Genomic DNA, 14266 nt, shown 5'->3' with positions numbered 1-14266 from the left:
AGGGCTGCTATAAATATTTTTGTATGTGTGGGTCTTTTTCCCATTTCTATGATCTCTTTGGGATAGAGCTCTAGAAGTGTTATTGCTGGGTCAAAGGGTATGCACATTTTTATAGCCCTTTGGGTATAGTTCCAAATTGCTCTCCAAAATGATTGGATCATTTCACAACTCCACCAACAATGCACTAGTGTTCCAATTTTCACACATCTTCTCCAACATTTAAATGATTAAATTCTAACCATAACATTCAACTACACACATTTGAGAAGCTGAAGGCCATGTCTACACACTTGGCTCCTGAACCAACAGAGATTTTATTTTAGAGACATTTCATTCACCATAATATCTCTCTGGAGTAACCCTGAAGGCCCCAGATATTCTTAGTTCCTGACAACACTCTACAATTGGGAGACTTTATCATTTCAGACCTAAGAAACAGTCGGGAAGGTATTATAAGAGATCTGCCACCAAGAGTATATATACTAGCATGCTCCTCATGGCAATGCAGACATCTTCTAGAATATTGCACCTGCATCTCTATGTTAGCAGACTGCCTACACAGATATTGCTAACAATATTTTGAGCTCTCAGTTGACAAAACCCCATTATCTTCTAGTAGTTTGGAATGTGGGCCATGGAGTAGCCTACCTTTCTATTTCTTGGCTCTAGCCAGTAAAATTACTTCCTACTGTGACTAGGGTAGGACTCCTTGAATCAAAATAGACCCATCCATTAAAATTTTCAGCAGAAAAAAACCAAAAACAAAAAACAAAATAAAACATTGAACTGCAGATCTGAGAGAATTTTTAATTCAAGATATATTAAACGTAGGTGTGTTAAGATAACAAGGCTTAGAAGTTTCAGTAAAGGCTGAAATCTGAACCATAAACCTAATAAGATTTTTTTTTCTTAGTAAATACTGAAAAAAATTTTGTTCTTTTAAACTGTCAATCGAGGTTTCTCCACAAAACAGAATAGGCCTACTGACATAGGGTCAAGCCAGGCATCAGAGTTGTTAGAAGAAAGTACAAAGAACATGTAAATCACTTTCTTAACTCTCAAAGTACCCAACAGAGCCCAGACAATGTAGTATTCCTTTCTTAGATAGTCCAACCTTTACTCATAGGAAGTTGAACAAACATCACTAGTCTGTATTATTTATTATTCATGAGTTAATGGGCCATATTTTTTATTATTACATCGTCAGAAATAAAAGTTTATGCCCAAAGATTAAACCAAGAAGCCAGATTTTACCTTGGAAAGTACTGCTATAGTCCATGTCCCGAGAGACAGAGAAAGACATAAGCAGAGGTATAGCAACAGAGAGAAAAAACTGATTGGATCAGTAAGTCAATCCAGTACTGAAATGTAGAAATTGAATGCACAAGGTACTATGACAAGTGAAATTTTCGAGGGGATGTGGAGGATGTGATAGTTGTGGTTCATAAATTTGAGTAGCCATCATTTCCTTCATGCTTACAGGGCAAATATGAATAAAATATGTGGCCAAATTTAGGAAAAAATGAGGATTGCATTAAAAGCAACCAGATAATCAATAATAAAAATCAACTTGTTGCTTAAGATTTTTTTTCCTTTTTATTAATTTCTTTTTGATTAACATAAGAATCTTTGTAGGTGGAGGACAGGACTGCATTTGTTATAGGCAGATGCCTGCCTAGTGGTAACATAAGCAGGGTTATTAAAAAAAAAAAAGAAATGCACAGTAATTGAAGCAATATTTTTTACTCTAAAAAATTTTCGTCTTACTGTCTCCTCTTTAATGATTAAAAATACAGTGTGTCAATTAACACAGCTTGGTCCTTAGTTATTCTCAAATTCCAGTCTTTCTTGTAAGTTAACCATTCTTATTTCCCATCTTCACCCCCATGCAGCTTAATTGCCCAGATGTGCTTCCCTGTACAAATGCACCTTCTCTGCTCTGGGAAAGTGTATAAAACAATCTGTAATTTTCTTTAGCTGTTGTAGCTCTGCGTCAAAGACTATACCCTGGCAAAATAACTGAGTTAGATTTTTCCTCTATGAATTTCCAAAAGATTTAGGAAGACTAGAAAAGGCCAATGATTGACATTGTTTATAAAGACTAAGTGGGCATTTAAAAACAAAGATAAACAGATTTTTACATGGCAGGAAGGAAAGGCTTTAGATTTCCACAAGGAAGCCTAAAGGGAAAAAGAAGACAGAAGAATGTTGTAGTCTACAAAGATTTCAGCATTACAATTCTGTCCTCACGCTAGTCATGCCAATCTGAAGAAATATACTTGTTTGCAGAGATATGGATCCTTCTTTAGTGTCACTTATACCTCTGCCCATGCTTTTGCTTTCCCAACTCCTCATGGCTTCCAGATCTATGTATTTTCTGAGGAATTGGGTTCCTTTTTAAATCTTTCTTCATACATTGTCCTTACTTTTTATTAAATATTTAAATATTTATATTTTCATATTTTTAATTAAAAAGCATTTCCTTTGTTTTCTTTTAAAGACAGAAATATATATGCATATGTGTACATGTATGTATATGCATATGTATATATGTATATGTGTACATGTATGTATATGCATATGGGTATACATGTAATGCTTTAAAATTAATATAAAAATATTTAAAAATCTAAACATATGAAATGGATAATAAAATATATTATATGCATTATATGATTATATAATATACAATTATATATTATATAAAATTTAATAAATATATAAAATAAAAACACAAAAATAAATAATGAATAAACATTTTTATCTCCCTTCCACCTCACCCCACACACTGAAAAAAAGTAAAAAAAGAGAGAGAGAAAAAGACATTTAGAGCAGTGAAGCAAAACAAATTCCCATATTGACCATGTCCAAAAATTCATTTCTCATTCTGCATATTAATCAATCATTTCTGTCAAAGGTAGGCAATGTTCTCCTTCATCAGTCCTCTTGAATCATTTTGATATTTGTTGATCAGAGTTCTTTCAGATTTATTCATTTTTACAATATTAATGTTGCAGTATAACTTGTTTTACTGATTCAGCTCACTTTACTATGTATCAGTTCATATGAGTTTTTAATTCATATGAGTCTGTTTTCTGAAACAGGTCCTTTCTTCATTTCTTATACAATTTTATCTCATTACATTCATATACATAATTTGTTTTGTAAGGTGCTTAACCTCACAGAAATGTTAAGAAAAGTCATTATAACTATCTGTTTATCCATCATCTATTAATGTATCTATGTTTAATGGGAATATAATCATAAAAACAAATTTAACTCATTTTTTTTCCTTTTTAGGTGAAGGAATATGTATGCTAATGAACGTATATAGAATATGTTATTGGGAATTGTACAATTATCCACTTTTATTTAATAGAATATAAAACATAATGTAACTCATGCCAGAACACTTAGAAAAACTTGGAAAAGCTATAGGTTTATAATGAGTACACAGAATAACCTATGTATCTTCATGGTTACCTTTCTAACAAATCCTTTTGCTAAACACATGATAACTTTGTGTTATTTTTCTTTCTTTTGTTCCTTTTCAAGTTAAAAAAATAGTATTTTCTTTTGGTCATATAGAATTGTATAGCTTCTTTCAAACTTTTGTTAGTGCTCTTTCTACTCCCAAATTGTCTTATATTTATTTGTTGTCTCTGCCAGTACAATGTAAGCTTCTTGAGGCAGGGATTTTGTTTTTCTTGGTATAGTAAATGACTCACAAATGGTAGATATTTAATAAGTATTTCTTTAGTTGAATTGATGAAAGGAAAGTACTGGATTTCCTTGGAGTATTATTGCACTATCTATCTGTCAAATGATCTGTCTCTCTATTATAATCTATGCATTACCTAGGCTCCTCTCCTGCTCTCCTGATTTCTAGATTTTCTCCACAGCCACAGTAGCTTTTTATGCTGGATAAATTTAAATTTTTCTTTTGTCCCGGTTTTTGAAAGGAAGATGTATTTAACATGTTACACTTAGTGCAATACACCTAAAAGGAAATCACAATACAATGAAAGATTCAAATCAAGGCCTCAGAGTTTAATGCAAACACCAAGATTAAATCTTAAGTGCTTGTATTGCATCTCAAAATTGTTCTCATTAACTTTCAAAAAAACAAGCTTAAATATATGCACCTTACAGACTAGTAGATGAAATATACTAGAACAAATGCCAAATGTTTTACTTTTGAATCACAGACACAGCTCCTATATTTGCTTTACAAAAAAAGCTGTCTCCCAACATGCATCTCAGTGTTCCATGTAATGTGTTATAAGAGCAACCTCTGACATAATTGAAACTGCTTTAACCTAAATATGCTTACTGCTTAAACATACTACTACAGCATAAGTGCCTTAAGAAAATCTGAAATTGTTTAACATTTGTAGTCTTTACTCAACTTGGTTATTACATTTTAGATTAATTTTTTTTTCTGTGTTCCAAAATACTGAACCTGAATTTTTTTAAAACAATCGTGATTTTACTTGCAGTAAGCATAAAACACAGGCTTGTATTACAAAACTGTTAAACTTTATTTTTGTGGGGTTTGTTTATTTTAAAAAAAACGTTGACCAAGAGTTAGTGATCACGATTATGTTCCCCATCACTCATAAGGGGCTTGCAAAACATTCCTCCCATTGTATTCACTCACATAGATGGATAGGTCATGCTAATGTAGTAGCTGCTGTTCATTGCCCCTTGTCTCCCAATGCAGTGTATGATTGAAAATTATTGGAACTTTCCTTTAAAACTTGGTCATATCTGCTCATTCTGTTTTGACCACAGTAACCTTATCTATAACCCCCACTTGATACTGGCTAGCTAGACCACCATAGTCAGACTGATTTGACAATTCCATGCATCCCAGCATTTGGTTACCATAAGTGCTACTGCTTGCTCCTGCCATAGAATTGAAGAAGAGTTCTACATATCTGTGCTACATATTCACATTATCTTTTGACATAGCTGGCACAACATCTTCATGAGTAGCCAATTTAACATGTTTCTCCAGTCATTTTGCCTTCAGGTCCAAATTCAATGTGTACTCAAACAAGGTCGAGTGGTGAGGAAAAAAAATGTAAATATCATTTTCAGTAACTCTGTAAGGTAATCTCTTATACACACAATGGCCTGTTATACTCTGGAAAGTGGGGCCACCATCTCCATATCTATGATCAGACATCCTGAAAAAGACTAATTGAGTTCTCTTCCAAATCTACTTGATCCAAAACCATATACCATCATTATACCCATTGTCATCATAATCTCCATACATTCAACCACAGGCAACTCACTTCATTCTTTCAAAACCAGCTCCTCTATTAATGCTGTTTTTATCTGATATGTAGAGTCTCTGCCAGCCACAGGCTTATCATAAGGACCTGGATGCTGCATAGCCATTAGCGTTCAAGAAGGATCATAATGAATACAAACTTTGGCCCATCTGCTCTTGAAGATTTCAATGTACATGTGCTATATTTTTCCTTGTGTTTCTTTAGAGTTTTTTTTTAACTATTTCCTGTGAAGCAAAATTCATAAAGGCCTCCCTTGTACTCCTCCCCTGGAAGTCCACTGACAACGTTATCCCATTTGGCCTGATTTCCAACCATGAGAAAAACTGAACAATGTCTTCCTTGCTGCAGCCAAATGGGAGTCCTCTAAGGCACACAAAGCCATCTTGGCAGTGTCAGGACTATTTGGATCAATGTGCTTAAACACCCAATCCTTTTCAATGTTGTTTGAATTGAATACATCAACATATCTGTGTCCCATAGTTTCTTCCTCTTTTTCAATGCCAATTTGATTTCATCTTCTGATTCAAGTTCAACAAATGCTTCTCCACTTGGTCTGCCTTTTCGCATAAAAATGGAATGAATGCCTGTTGCCCCATTTGGAATTTTTTATACCAAGAAGAAGCATTGGACTTTATTGGTTGAGCAGGACCAGGGCAAGTTTTGGACCTTCGCTAAGAAGTCTTCTCCACCTTCAGTGCTCAGTGTTATCTTGTTCAGTCAGTGGCAGTGACTTTATGCTTGATTTATGCATGGGTATGAAGAAATCTTAAATTTTTACTAGAACATAATTCCGAGGACCTTATTTCTACAAAAGAAGGGGAGCCTAGAAACTAAAATTTGATTTAACTCTTCAACAGGAAAACACATGGAATAATGGGAAGAAAGAATACAAGACATTTAAAAGGAACTTAGTTGTTCCAGCTAAGAGTCCAATTCCTTTCTCTAACTAAGCCTTTGTCAGACACTGTGTGCATAAAATATGGGACTGTTAAACAGTGTTTTAAAACATGCACTATATGAACATTAGTAGCAAGTCTAAGTTTTACCTTCTGATTGGAATATATAACCTTAAGGTAGTGGTGGCATCTTCCAGAGCTAGGAAATAAATTTCTTTTTCAAAGACATTCATTTGGAGCAGCAATGATGCTTTTAGCTTTTACTAATCTCAAGCTTTCAGGTATGATTAAGTAGTTTAGATCCAGAACCATATGAAAAAATTGAATGATTTTACTTACTTGAATTTAATAACTTTTTAATTTAAGAAAATATATTTATTTTCCCATAATATACCAAGAATCTTTTGGATTGAAATACATTTTGTATTTAAAAATACGGGGGGTCTGGGTGTTGAGGACAACTTGGAAATGCTTTTGTACTACATTGCCCAACCAAGAGGCAAGTACAAGTTTTCAGGTGTAATTAAGATTGTTGGGAAACAAAGATGAGGAATTCAAAGGAAGTTTGTCTCAGTTTATGAGTTACATGAAAAGAGTCTAACATTCTCATAGAAGTATTTTCTATCGAGTTAAATATTATTTTCTTCTTTTACAATATATTGCCTCAACTACATTATAGATCCATATAGTTGCAAGTGAACCAGGGAATTAAAATATAAATGTCTAGGCAATTAGTAAGGTTTAGCCCAACCCATTGGCTGCTGTAACCAAACCAAGACAATCCAGTGATCTAAAACATCACACTTTTTGTCTGCCATAGTGTTTAAAATTCTTAGCATTTACTTGCAATTTTACTGTTAAAACAGATACCCAGAAGACTCCAGTTAAACCAAAAATGTATGAGGTACTTAGAAGAGAGTCACAAAATATCATTACATAATTATGTGTAGGATCTATAATTTCATCAATTTAGAAAACTTTCTTTACTAACTGGGACTGCCAGATGAAAGGCTTAAAGAAGAAATCTTACTCTTGTGAAAAACATTGAAGATGCCCATGGTCAGATAGCTAATAAACACCATGGATGGTATTTAATTTCGGGTCATCCTTACTCCAACCTATCTTTCCATAAACTTGCTCCTATTCTTTCATCATATCATTACCATTCGGTAAATAAAATAAATAAATAAATAATATTACCTAGTCACATATCTTGCATAAGGACAAGTACCTTTAAACATTGAGGAAAGAAAAGAAGGGAGGTAAAAGGAAAGAGGACTTTGTTTATTTTAAGGGAAGTTCTAGAGAGTATAGAACAGGAAATAATTTTGTTTTAGACCCTTCTTTCAAGTATAAATAACTATCTTCAGATATTTGGAGAGTTGACATGTGAAAGATACAATAAACACTTTTTTTTGACCTCCAAAAGTGACACCCTGGTTCTGCTACTTACTTCTTGCATGACATTGGGCAAATTACTCAACATCTTACCTTCAGATTCCCAGATATTACAATAAATTAATTAAACAAAGTATATTAAATACTCATTTTCATTCAAACACTGTACTAAATATTGAGGTTATAAATACAAAAATTCACACCTTCAATAAGCTTCCATTTTTGTTTAAAATATTAAAATTAAAAATATAACAACACATAAGGAAATGGTGAGCAAGGAAGGGTAAAATTACAAAGATGGTGAATAGAGACAGAGAAAAATGTATTGGCATATGCTTTTTTCAAAGCAATAAGAGTGATGTGCTATCTAATCAGTGTTCTCAGATAAAGTTAGGGATACAGAATGGAAGAGAAATGATGGTAAAGCAAAGTCCAATGACTAACTTTGGCTGGATGTAGTAAACTCTCACTCATCAGCAGGTCCCAAAAGATGGATTTATTTGTGGGGAAGGGACATTCTGGGTCAGAGGATTTGACATCATCAGCAATGTAGCTAAGATCAGCAGAAAATGGTATAGATAAACAGGAAATAGAATTGGCAAAAAAGTTTGAGTGAGCCTTATGGAGCAACAAAACAAGTTTTGTTATTAGAAATAGTATATTTTCCTGAATCATTTTTACCCAAATTACTATTCCCATTTATGGAGGTAAAGAAGAAGTCTCTATGATAATCCTGACAGCTAAGATAGTATTTTATTCCAAGACAATTGACTTTTGAACTTTATAAAAATAAAAAAGGACTCAGTGCATGAGGGGATGTCTTTAGTGCATGCCTTTTTCTGTGTTTCCCTAAGGGTATGTTTTTTGCATTTCAAAGGACACTAAACAATCCTGCTAGTTGGCACTATTAATTCACTAGTGGGCTATATCTCTGTTTACTAGGAATTTGTCTACCCATTTAATTTCTCTTGGTGACAGTATTAAGTCAACATGGATGGGCCCTGATATGTGAGTTGCTCCTCTGAGATAGGAGACACTTCTAATTTTAAAGGACAATGGATTCATTTGGAACATTCTTCATTTATTGTTTAAATGCTCCATGGAACAATCCATATATCCCTTAGTTTGATAAAATATCAGGTTAAAAATACCCCTGGAGACTTTTTTTCCCTTCCTTTCCCCTTGGATGTTCAGTTGGAAGGAAGAAATGTGGCAAGAGTTTTAAATGATGAATTTAAATCTGTGTCCCTTAGAGAGCCAGAGGAGCAATTAAATGACAAAATAAGCTTGAAGCTAAATACTGTCAGCTAAGCAGGGATCCCACTATTTTGTGTCTCTGTAGGTTTGTTTGGGTATGTGTGTGTGTGTGCCTTACCTTTTTTGCAAAGTTTATTCATTTTATTTTTTAAAAAACATAAATTTATTTATTTTTAGTTTTCAACATTCACTTCCACAAGTTTTTGAGCTCCAAATTTCCACCCCATCTCCCCTCTCCCCCCACCCCAAGATCGCATGCACTCTGAATATCCAGTACCCTAGTCTCTCCTCTCTTCTATCTCTCTCCCCTTCCCCTTCTATTTTCCTGTAGGGCAGGATAGATTTCTGTACCCCATTTCCTGTATTTCTTATTTCCCAGTAGAATGTGAAAACATTTTTTTAAACATATGTTTTCGAAACTTTAAGTTTCAAATTTTCTCTCTTCCTCCCTCCCCACCCACCCTCATTGAAAAGGCAAGCAACTCAATATAGGTTGTACATGTGCAGTTATGCAAAACACATCCATAGTAGACATGTTGTGAAAAACTAACTCTATTTCCCTTAATCCTATCCTGCCCTCTCATTTAGTCTATTCTTTCTTTTGACCCTGTCCCTCCTCAGAAGTATGTCCTTCTGATTACCCCTTTCCCAATCTGCCCTCCACTCTATCATCCCCCCTGCTCTCTTGTTTCCTTCTCCCCCTATTTTCCTGTAGGGTAAGACAGATTTCCATACAGAATTGAATGTGTATGTTATTCCCTCATTAGGCCAAATCCTATGAGAATAAGATTCACTCATTCCCTCTCACCTTCCCCCATTTCTCCTCCACTGTAAGAGACTTTTATTTTCTGCTTTTTTTTGTGAGATTTTTTACCCCATTCTACCTCTCCCTTTCTTCTTCACTGAGTATAATTCTCTCTCAACCCTTCATTTTACTCTCCAGATATGACCCCCTAATCTTCAACTCACCCTGTGCCCTCTAACTATCTATCTATATATAATACATATAATTTTTTTCCTCCAACTACCCTAATACTAACAAAGGTCTCATGAGTTATAAATATCATCTTTCCATGCAGGAATGTAAACAGTTCAACCTTAATAAGTCTCTTATGATTTCTCTTTCCTGTTTACCTCTTCGTGTTCCACTTGAGTCTCGTATTTGAAAGTCTAATTTTCTATTCAGCTCTGGTTTTTTCATCAAGAATGCCTGAAAGTCCTCTATTTCACTGAATGACCATTTTCCCCCCTGAAGGATTATACTCAGTTTTGCTGGGTAGGTGATTCTTGGTTGTAATCCTATCTCCTTTGCCCTCCGGAATATTATATTCCATGCCCTGTGGTCCTTTAATGTAGAAGCTGCTAAATCTTGTATTATCCTGATTGTGCTTCCACAGTACTTGAATTGTTCCTTTCTGGCAGCTTGCAATATTTTCTCCTTGACCTGGGAACTCTGGAATTTGGCTATAGTATTCCTAGGAGTTTTCCTTTGGGGATCTCTTTCAGGAAGAGATCTGTGGATTCTTTGAATTTCTATTTTGCCCTCTGGTTCTACTACATCAGGGCAATTTTCCTTGATAATTTCTTGAAAGATGATGTCCAGGCTCTTTTTTTGATAATGACTTTTAGATATTCCAATAATTTTTAAATTCTCTCTCCTGGATCTATTTTCCAGGTCAGTTGTTTTTCCAATGAGATATTTCACATTGTTTTCTAATTTTTCACTCTTTTGGATTTGTTCTACTGTGTCATGATTTCTCATAAAGTCACTATCTTCCAGTTGCTCTATTATTATTTTTAAGGAAGTATTTTCTTCAGTGAGCTTTTGGACTTCCTTTTCCATTTGGCCAGTTTTGCTTTTTAGGGCATTCTTCTTCTCGTTGGATTTTTGGACCTCTTTTGCCATTTGGGTTAGGCTAGTTTTTAAGGTGTTGTTTCCTTCAGTATTTTTTTGGGTCTTCTTTAGCAAGCTGTTCACTTGTTTTTCGTGATTTTTCTTGCATCACTCTCAATTTTTCGTCTACTTGACTTACTTGCTTCCCAAGATCCCTTTTGAGCTCTTCCAAGGCCTGGGACTGATTCATCTTTTTCTTGGAGGCTTTGCATGTAGGAGCTTTGACTTTGTTGTCTTCTTCTGGTATATTTTGAACTTCTTTTTCACCAAATTAAGATAATATAGTCTGACTGTTTTTGCACTGCTTGCTCATGATCCCAGCCAATTACTTGAGTTTTAAACTCTTTGTTAAGGTTTGAATCTGCTTCCAATATGGAGAATGTACTGTCCCAAGCTTCTGTTAACTCTGATATTATAAAGAATGGTGGAACTAGGGACACTACTTTAAAGTATCAGTAACTATGGCATCACCAAGGCAAGTCAGAAGTGGAGACATTTTGTAACATTACCTGAACCATGTTTACTGTTCTTATCATGTCCATCAAAATCTGTGACTCCTCAAGATTCTTTTGTTCTCTCTTATCTTTCATAAGCATTTATCCCACTATAATTTATACAGTAATTAATTCTTTACATATCTTATATACCGGTTAAATTTTATGTTATATGAGGGTGTGAATTATGCTATTTTTCATCATTAGATCTTAAGTGTCTAGAATGATATGCCACACACATGAAACATTTGATACATATTTTTAATCATGATTGAATTAAGGGAAAATGTATTAGGACTGCTTTTGTTTTAATACTTAGAAAGAGTCCGACTGATCTGGTTCATTTATAAATTTTAGTTCATGCCTTTTGCTATCTAGAAAAGAATTCAAAGTATTAGCATCATTTTGTTAATATGTTGATTTAAAATACCCACCCTCAGTTAAATGTGCTTTCAAATGACTGGCTTGCAAACCATTTTCCTCCCTGTCACCTTTTCTCTTGTTGGCACAGAACAGCTGATTGATCTTACCTGCTAACCAATGCACAGCTTGCTACCTCTCTTTCTCTGGTTTTGAAAGTAACCCCTACTATTCTCTGAAGTAAAAGAAATGTGAATCAGGCTTTTTGAAAACCTCTATCAAGGTATACGCTCATCACAAACCAGTTGGTACTTAAAATTAATTGCAAATAGTTTCCTAGGTAATAGGAAGCCATGCCTGGAAGTTTCAGTATTGTTTACCTTTTCAAGTTTGCACAGCAATCTCCATCATCTGGGTAGAAATTTGGGACCCTAGTTCAGAGGAGAAAGCAATCTAAAACTGCCCCTTTCATATAATCAACACCCTTTTGAGTCTGCCTTCAACAAGCACCCTTGTGTCTTGTGTCATGCTGTTCTAAAAGATCTGAACTTTGTCAACTTACCTTAGAAAAGATATTCATCAAATTCATGCTGTTCTAATCATAGGTTCTTAGGCCAATGCTAAGTCAGTGTAGATAAGATATTAAAAGCAAAGACAAGGAGCAAGTAGGAGAAATGCATTCGATACCATTTGTAAACATAAAAACATGACCCTCACTAACAGGGCTCACTCCTAATTAGCTATTCCCCCTTTCTTTGTAATTTGCAGAGGGAGTGGCAAGAGTACTGGGAAGGCCTAGGTTCAGATCCAATCTCTGATACTTATGAGTTGTTGGATTCCAGGAAAATTATAAATTCTATAAGCCTCACTTTCCTCAAGGAGCTTATGTTGCTTCCCAACAACATAGAAAGATAAGTCATATGGGTATTACTATACCCATTTCATTTACTTTACAGTGTTGTTGAGATGCTCAAATGAGATAACCAAAAAAATACTTTGAAAATTTACATCACTATCTACATATCAATTATTATAGTTTTTGGACTTTAGGATTTCAAGCATTGTCAATGGCAAATAATCTACCACTAATTGGCCAGTCTACTGCTGAAGAGGTTTTTTTTTTTTTTTAACTTACTCTAATCCTTGTAAAACCAATGAGGGAGGATACTCTAAGTTGTTATGTTCTCCATATAACAATGAAGCATTTAATTGGGATTTAAGGATACGTTTTATATGGGACAGGCAGGCATGGTCTAGACCATCAGAGGGAGTATTCAATTCCAGGAGATTAGTTACGTATTTAATAAAAATAATAAATTAAGTGCTTTTTATGTTCCAAATACTAAATGGTAGAGATTCAAAGAAAGGCAAACAATAGCAAGAATAAAACAAAATCCTTCTGTTTCCCCCAAGATGGTGCTAAAGGTGAAGAAGGAAGCGGTTATTTCCCACCCCTCACCCCCAAGACAGAAGCTAAGTCCAAGGCTTTGAAGGCCAAGAAGGCAGGGTTTTGTTTTACTTTTTTTATTTATTTGTTTTTTTGTGAGTCAACTGGGCTTAAATGACTTGCCCAGAGGCACACAGCTAGTAAGGGTTATGTGTCTGAGGCTGGATTTGAATTTAAGACCTCCTGACTCCAGGGCCAGTGCTCTATCCACTGCACCACCTAGCTCCCCAACCAAGAAGGCAGTTTGAAAGGGTGTTCATAGCCACAAAAATAAGATCCAAATGTCCACCACATTCTGGTGACCCAAGACGCTAAGCCTTCAAAAACAGCCCAAATACCCTTGGAAAAGTGCTCCTCGGAGGAACAAGCTTGACCACTACGCCATCATTAAGTTTCCCTCGACCACTGAGTCCACTATGAAGAAGATTGAGAACAACAACACCCTGTTCTTCATTGTGGATGTCAAGGCCAACAAGCATCAGATTAATCAGGTGATAAAGAAACTCTATGAGATCGACGTGGCCAAGGTCAAGACACTGATCCGGCCTGATGGAGAGAAGAAGGCCTATGTCTGACTTGTTCCAGACTATGATGCTTTTGATGTTGTGAACAAAATTGGAATTCTCTAAACTTTGTCCAGCTATCCCACTCCACCTACAATAAAAACTTTTCCAGTATAAAAAATATTCATAATTTTAAGAGTTCTCAGTCTGATGGTGTTGTATCTGATGATGTTTATATCTAGTTAATATCTAGATAGAGTGTTGAACCCAGAGTAGGGGAAACCTGAATTTAAATCCTTCTTCAGATAAATACTAGTTGTGTGATCCTAGGCAAGTGACTTCATATCTCTGTACCTTGGTTTACTCACTTGTAAAATGAAGATAATAAAAGCACTTATGCAGTTGTTTTATGAAAAAAATGATACAAAATGTCAAGTGCTATGTGAAGAGTAAAGTAGTATATAATTGTTAGCTTGCTAGAAAGTTAATAGTAGTACGAGTAAGTAGCAGCAGTACTAGTAGTAAAGAGGAGGAGCAGCAGCAGGAGGAATTGAAGGAGAAAAAAAACAAGATAATATGAAAGGGGAAGGCATTAGCCAGTGATGCCCCACCTTCTGCAAAAGGTGAGATATGAGCTAAATCTTGAAGACAAGAAAACAAGAAATAGAGAAGAGAAAGGAGAATGCCATAGGCATGGGAGAAAGTCAATACAAA

General features: G+C 34.9%; 1 pseudogene; it reads right to left on the bottom strand.

Annotated features, from left to right (window-relative positions):
• Positions 1-4697: 4697 nt before the first annotated feature.
• Positions 4698-13528, bottom strand: LOC110216408 (heterogeneous nuclear ribonucleoprotein H-like; annotated as a pseudogene).
• Positions 13529-14266: the final 738 nt, after the last annotated feature.

Source organism: Phascolarctos cinereus, unplaced genomic scaffold (assembly GCF_003287225.1).
Source record: "Phascolarctos cinereus isolate Bilbo 61053 unplaced genomic scaffold, phaCin_HiC Scaffold_5;HRSCAF=322, whole genome shotgun sequence".
NCBI lineage: Eukaryota > Metazoa > Chordata > Mammalia > Diprotodontia > Phascolarctidae > Phascolarctos > Phascolarctos cinereus.
The sequence above is the reverse complement of the archived record's forward strand: the minus strand, read 5'-3'. Positions and strand labels throughout refer to the sequence as shown.